At 39.3% G+C, this 7,749-nt stretch overlaps 1 pseudogene; it reads left to right on the top strand.

The window, feature by feature from the left end:
- The first annotated feature begins 357 nt into the window (after positions 1-357).
- Positions 358-1,621, top strand: LOC716915 (ribosome biogenesis protein WDR12 pseudogene; annotated as a pseudogene).
- Positions 1,622-7,749: the final 6,128 nt, after the last annotated feature.

The following is a 7,749-nucleotide window of genomic DNA, read 5'->3' as shown; positions in this document are numbered from 1 at the left end:
GCTGAAGTTTTGAAAGTATAGTAACATGTGTAAAATGAGACTTAAAGGGGCCTTGCACTGATTCCTGAGGACCAGAAAGATGTAAGGGACAGGCAGAGGAAGAAATCATAAAATATATGGAGATCGAGAGTATACAAAGGAAACTCAGAAGCTAGAGCCTGCCCAAAACAAAACAAAACAAAATAAGACAAACAAAAACAGGAGAAAGCAGAGTCCAGGCTTAGACTGCAGCTCCTCGCTTACCTGTGCAGTCTAATTTTGAGCTGCCTCTTTGTAGTCCCAAAAGACAGGAGCTCCCTGTTGTGGGTCTACTAACCCGTACGTTTCCGTGGGCAAGTCTTGTGTGTACTCTTCACCATGGCTCAGCTCCAAACACGCTTCTACACTAATAACAAGAAATATGCCATAGATGATGTTCCCTTCTCAATCCCTACCACCTCTGAAATTGCTGACCTTAGTAACATCATCAATAAACTACTAAAGGACAAAAATGAGTTCCACAAACATGGAGTTTGATTTCCTTATTAAGGACCAGTTTCTGCAAATGCCCTTGTTCAAACACATGGAACTGGAGAACATCTCATCAGAAGAAGCTGTGGAAATAGAAACGAGCAGTATACTGCACCCCAGACAGAGCAATGCATGTTCCATGATGACTGGATCAGTTCAATTAAAGGAGCAGAAGAATGGATCTTGACTGGTTCTTATGACAAGACTTCCTGGATCTGGTCCTTGGAAGGAAAGTCAATAATGACAATTGTGGGACATACGGATGTTGTAAAAGATGTGGCCTGGGTGAAAAAAGATAGCTTGTCCTGCTTATTATTGAGTGCCTCTATGGATCAGACTATTCTCTTATGGGAGTGGAATGTAGAGAGAAACAAAGTGAAAGCCCTACACTGCTGTAGAGGTCATGCTGGAAGTGTAGATTCTATAGCTGTTGATGGCACAGGAACTAAATTTTGTAGTGGCTCCTGGGATAAGATGCTAAAGATCTTGTCTACAGTCCCCACAGATGAAGAAGATGAGATGGAGGAGTCCACAAATCAACCAAGAAAGAAACAGAAAACAGAAGAGTTGGAACCAACAAGGACTCCCATAGTGACCCTCTCTGGCCATATAGAAGCAGACCATCAGTTCTGTGGTCAGATACTGAAGAAATCTGCAGTGCATTTTGGGACCATACAATTAGAGTGTGGGATGTTGAGTTTGGCAGTCTTAAGTCAACTTTGACAGGAAATAAAGTGTTTAATTGTATTTCCTATACTCCACTTTGTAAATGTTTAGCATCTGGAAGCACAGATAGGCATATCAGACTGTGGGATCCCCAAACTAAAGATGGTTCTTTGGTGTCGCTGTCCCTAACCTCACATACCGGTTATGTGACAACAGTAAAATGGTCTCCTACTTATGAACAGCAATGATCTCAGGATCTTTAGATAACATTGTTAAGCTGTGAGATACAAGAAGTTGTAAGGCTCCTCTCTATGATCTGGCTGCTCATGAAGACAAAGTTCTTAGTGTAGACTGGACAGACACAGGGCTACTTCTGAGTGGAGGAACAGACAATAAATTGTATTCCTACAGATATTCCCCTACCACTTCCCATGTGGGGGCATGAAAATGAACAATAATTTGACTATAGAGATTATTTCTGTAAATGAAATTGGTAGAGAATCATGAAATTACATAGATGCAGATGCAGAAAGCAGCCTTTTGAAGTTAATATAATGTTTTCACCCTTCATAACAGCTAACATATCACTTTTTCTTATTTTGCATTTGTAATAAGATAGGTTGTATTTATAAAATATAAACTGTGGCATGCATTCTCTATACAAACTTGAAATTAAACTGAGTTTTACATTTCTCTTTAAAAAAAAAAAGACAAAAACAAGAAGTACAGTATTATGGTAGCCAAGAGGAATGAAAAACGCTGTCAGCTACAACTGAATTTCAGTGTAAGGGTGTGGTTAGCGGCCTTGCTGGAAGCAGGTTGCTTAGACAGGAGCAGACATATCATGAAAGGTTGAGGAATGAGTAAAAGATGAGAAATTGAGGACAGTAAATGGAGTAATCTCTTTCAAAAACTGCAGAAAGACAAACTACACATATTCTCACTCATTTGTGGGAGCTAAGATTTAAAACAATTATACTCATGAAGACAAAATGTAGAATGATCATTACCAGAGTCAGGGAAAGGTGGTGGGGGTTGGAGGGAAAATGGGGATGGTTAATGGGTACAAAAATATAGTTAGATAGAATGAATAAGATCAAGTATTTGATAGCACAACAGGGCAACAATAATTTATCATGTTTTAAAATAATTATAATTGAAATATTTATAAAACAAGGAAATGATAAATGCTTGGGGTGATGGATACTCCATTTACCCTGTGATTATTACACGTTGTATGCCTGTATCAAAATATCTCATATACTGCATTTATAGATACACCTACTATGCACTCATAAAAATTAAAAATTGAAAAAATTAAAAAATAAGAAAACCGACTGGGTCTGGTGACTCATGCCTGTAATCCCAGCACTTTGGGAGGCCAAGTGGGGCAGATCACTTGAGCTCAGGAGTTCGAGACCAGCTTGGCCAACATAGTGAAACTCCGTCTCTACTAAAAATACAAAAATTAGCTGGCGTGGTGGCACATGTCTGTAATCCCAGCTACTTGGGAGGCTGAGGCAGGAGAATTGCTTGAACCCAAGAGGTGGAGGTTGCAGTGAGCTGAGATCGGACTGCCACTACACTCCAGCCTGGGCGACAGAGCAAGAATTGGTCTCAGAAAAATAAATAAATAAATAAATAATAAGGAAACCAAAAAATATTTTTCTGTTGTGAATAGAAACACAATTGAGTTAGTGACTAGAGAACTTGAATATGAGAGAATTTGCATTTCTTTTGCTTTAAGACAGAAGATACTTCACAAGTTTAAATGCTGATTAGAGAGCATCAACGTTCCTATGTACAAAGAAAGGGAACCAGAGCAAAGATGGAGGAACTAACCCTAGAAGAAAGAGGGGTAGGAAAAGTTGGAGTCAGAAATGTGCATAAAATGTAGAAGGTACAAAATAAGACAAAATGAGTATGGATGTCTTTATACCACATGCTGAGTTGCCATTGGTATGGGAAATGACAAAACGTGGGGTTGAAGAGGGAACAGGAGGCAGTCATGGAAATACATCAAAATAAAACCACTGAAGTACTGTAGGGCATGTAGGCTTGGCACCAAGAACATTATAACACAAATATTACAGTACACTACAAGAGACGTCCATGGCTGTAAGATTAATGATAGCCATAAGCCCCACTCAAGTGTCTTGCAGGGATGACACTACATGTCACTTAACAGTGTGATGAAACTCAGTGGGGGATTTCCAGAAGACAACTTCATCTCAGCACATCTGCAACTTTTATAAACCTTAAAACAAAGCTCACCCTAACAAGAATAGGCTTAAATTCCCTTTATGAAAGAAACATCTGGAAACTGACTTAGATTGCATACAGGTATAAGAAAAGGAAAAGAATTCCCCAAATTCTGAAAATGGTCTCCAAAAGGAGACCCTCCTGGTCAGTTGGTCATCTGACTATCTGATTATATCTAGTCCATGCCACCAGCCTGCTCTTGTGTCTTGTAAAAGCACTGCCAAAATAAACCACTGGAGTGGCAAATGGTGTCTAAGACCCATGTTTCCCATGAATCAGACCAAAGAAGAGAAATTGCTTCAGGGGAGGCTGCTTAACCGAGACTACCTGAGACCCCCAATCACGACAAACATCTAGAGTCGACCTGAACTATTTATTAAGGAAATAAATATTTTGGTTTGACACTAACTCCCTTCTTCTTTAATTGTCCTTCCCCACCCCCATTTGTTGTGTACTCAAGCCCTAGATAGAAAGTTACAGAACCGTTACGTATCTGTTGAAAATTTAGTATGTTCTGTTTAAATATGCTTCAGGATCCTTTAGGACAATACATTATTACTAATGAACTTTATGAAAAGTATTTAAAACCATGAGAAAATGTTCATCATTTAAAAATGTAGAAAATTCCAGCATATATAGTGCCATTTCAATTTTAAAAAATATTTCTAATATAAATAGTATTTTTGTGTTGTGTCAGTGCTGATAACTTTGTTTGTACATATTTTCAGTGTTTTCTAAATGTCTACAAGAATTATTATATTTGTAAAATAAGACAAAAATATTAGCACATATTCATAATTATTGCCTTAGGAAAAGCATCTTGACGTAGACTTATGTGGATCAAAGTGCATTTGTTTATTTGCTACACATTACCAAATTTCCTTACAAAAATATTGTACACATTTAAGATAATTCTAGCAAAGATAAACATTTATTATGAAGAAAGCACATGTGATTCTTAAAAAGAACTTCAAAGATCATGGCAAAAAGACAGAGCTAAATCAATCAGTTAAAAAAAAAGGCGTAAAGATTTTCGTCTGACACTCCTTAGTTGCAGGGAGCTCCGAAGAGCAACTCCCAGCCAGTGAGGGACAGAAGGTGATACATAAATAAGCTAGCTTTCTTGCTCATTCATGGGACAACTCTGAAATTAGGTTCAACACAGTCCCTCAGAGGGTTCCCATGCAGAACTGAGCCCATTGGTGATCTACTCAATTAACATGCCCTTTGCTGGCTTGCCTCTTTTCCCCAGGCTCACCTTCCTATTCCATGACTATGCTTCCTAGGCTTATCACCTTGCACTTACATCCTGCCTCAGGGTCTGCTTTTTGGCAAATCCACTCTGAGATGTCATGAGAATCACATTATAAAACATAAGTTGCATTTTTGTGTCATCATTTTTATTTTCTGTTTCTGATCAGGGAAGTTGAAACACACATCTAATTATTTCTAACGTTTAATTGAGCCACTACTATATCCCGAGCACCAAGCTAACCATGTTACATAAACTGACATGTTTAAATCTCCCAAGAAATGCTAAATGCAATGCAGAATTTAGAAAGAGATAAATCCCTCCACTGTTTCTTCAACTAATCATGAGTACAAACTGTGTGGAAGGCACACCACTCCATGAAGACAGACCTTGTCCTTATGGAGCTATAGGACAGTGGGGACAGCTATAGAGCATGTGTGCACGTGTGTGTGTGTGTGTGTGTGTGTCTGTGTATGTACATATGTTACATTTATGGTGGAATACTATTCAGTAATAAAAAAGAATGAAACCATGTCATTTGCAGTAGTGTGGATGGAACTGTAGGTCATTATGTTGAGTGAAATAAACCAGGCACAGAAAGACAAATCTTTCATCTTCTCACTCACATGTGGGAGCAAAAAATGTTGATCTCATGGAGGTAGGGAATAGAATGACAGTTACTAAAGGCTGAGAAGGATGATGGGGGAGGAGGGAGGAATAAACAGAGATTGATTAATGAGTACCAAGCAGTTAGAAGGTGTAAGTTCTAATGTTTTATAGCATAATAGGGTGACTACAATTAGCAGCAATGTAGTATATATTTCAAAATACAAGCAGAGAGGATTTGAAATGTTTGGAACACATAGAAATGATAAATGCTTTAGATGATGCCTATCTTAAATACTTTGACTTGATCCATACACATTCTATGCATGTAAACAAATCACATGTGCCTCCTCAATAAGTACAAATATTGTGCATCAATAAGAAATTTAAAACTAGAGAAAGATTTCAACAGTTAAAAAGAAGAGGAAAAGCATTCTAAGCAGAGGCAATAATGTAAAACTACCTGAGACAGGAAAAGCTTAACATTTCTGAAAAGCTAGAAGACTGTTATAGGTGGACGGTGGAAGCTAGAAAATTGTTATAGGTGGACGGTGGCAAGCAAAGAGGGCAGCAGCTTGCCCAGAAGCTGGGGAATTGGAAAGTTGCCAGATCATGTGAAGACCTGGGCTATGAAGAATGCTGAATTTCACATCAATCAGAGTTCAAAGCCATTGAAGGATTTTAAGCAGCACGATTGTTTTGCCGCTGTTTTAAAGTGTATTTCAGTTGTGGACTAAGCTGTTTGTCTAGACTCAGAAAAAGAAATGCTTTAAGTTTTCTAACAGAGGCTGTAAACTGCCTCATGGGGAATCAAATATGGAGTACAGACATTTATTTGTTTCTCAGTGCGTGGCCCAGTTTTAAATGTTTGTTTGTAACTAACATCTGGATTTCCAGGATTTCCAGAATGACCTTCCAGGAGCTCTGTGAAAGGAGACTATCAGGTAATGCTGGTTGGCGTTTCCCATGACAACAATCTGTGGTCCTGTTTAGATGGTACGTCCATTCTCCAGATTTTTAAGCTCCATATTTATATTGGAGCTACTGTATCACTGAATATAACAGAGTTACAGACTTTTGTTATCGTCTAGTCTTTGTAGATAAGTTTGCAATGCCTGCATTGTAACCTTTGGTAGAGCAGACTTCTGTGTCTTTGAGTAAGCTAGCTTCTAAACTAGATTATAGTTTTTTTGTGTGTGTTTTTTTTTGTTTTTTTTTTTTTTTTTTTGAGACAGAGTCTCGCTCTGTTGCCCAGGGTGGAGTGAAGTGGTGCCATCTTGGCTCACTGCAAGCTCCGCCTCCTGGGTTTATGCCATTCTCCTGCCTCAGCCTCCCGAGTAGCTGGGACTACAGGCACCCGCCACCACACCCGGCTAATTTTTTGTATTTTTAGTGGAGATGGAGTTTCACCATGTTAGCCAGGATGGTCTCGATCTCCTGACCTCGTCATCTGCCCGCCTCAGCCTCCCAAAGTGCTGGGATTACAGGCGTGAGCCACCACGCCCAGGGATTATAGATTTTTTTTATAGATGATGTTTAACAGGCCAGCTGGGGAAAATAATGAACAGTTAAGAGCACAAGTTTTAGATTCAGACGGCCCTCAATTCTGTAAGAAGCCCCCACCTACAGGACCAATTTTATTTCCCATCATTTGTCTTCTAAACGCAGCACTCTTGTCACCCCTAAGTATCTGACACTTCTCTATATGCCAACATTTTCATGCCTTCCAAGCCTGTACCTTCGCTGTACAATTAGGGATGCTCAGCCAGATGAGGTAACAGAGGGTGAGTAAACGCTGAGAAGCTTGCTGATGGTATACTCACACAATTGACCCAAAGCAGAAGTCAGTAGGAATGGGAGCTGCAACAAGTGAGAGAGTGGAAGAATTGACTGGTAAATGATTAAACAGGATGAGAGAGAAGATGGGCAAGACAAGAAGCTAGGACCACAGATATTACCAGAAATATTCTCAGGTCTGGTAGTATAAACAGAAATAGCAGACTGTCTGAATAATCCAGAGATGTGGTCTGGTAACATTGATATACTTTGTCCTTATTAACTACAAGTTGATAAGGAGCAGCACTATGGACTGAATATCTGTGTTCCCCCAAATTCATATGTTGAAATCCTAGCACCCAAGGTGATGTTACTAGGAGGTAGGACTGTTGAGAGGTAATTATTAGGTCATGAGAGTGGAGCTGTCATAAATGGGATTAGCACCCTTACAAAAGAGGCCTGAGAGAGTTCCCTTGGCCTTTGGCCTTGTCAGGTTACATTGAGAAGACAACTGTCTATGAATCGGGAAGTAGGGCTTCTGAATCTATTGGCACCTTGGTCTTGAACTTCCCAGCCTCCAGAATTGAGGAATAATTCTCTGTTGTTTACCTACCACCTATTCTATGGTGTTTTGTTATAGTGGCCCGAATAGACTAAGATAAGTAGATAATAGCAGA

This window comes from Macaca mulatta, chromosome 7 (genome assembly GCF_049350105.2).
Source record: "Macaca mulatta isolate MMU2019108-1 chromosome 7, T2T-MMU8v2.0, whole genome shotgun sequence".
NCBI classification, from domain to species: domain Eukaryota; kingdom Metazoa; phylum Chordata; class Mammalia; order Primates; family Cercopithecidae; genus Macaca; species Macaca mulatta.
This window is presented reverse-complemented; position numbering and strand designations above follow the sequence as displayed.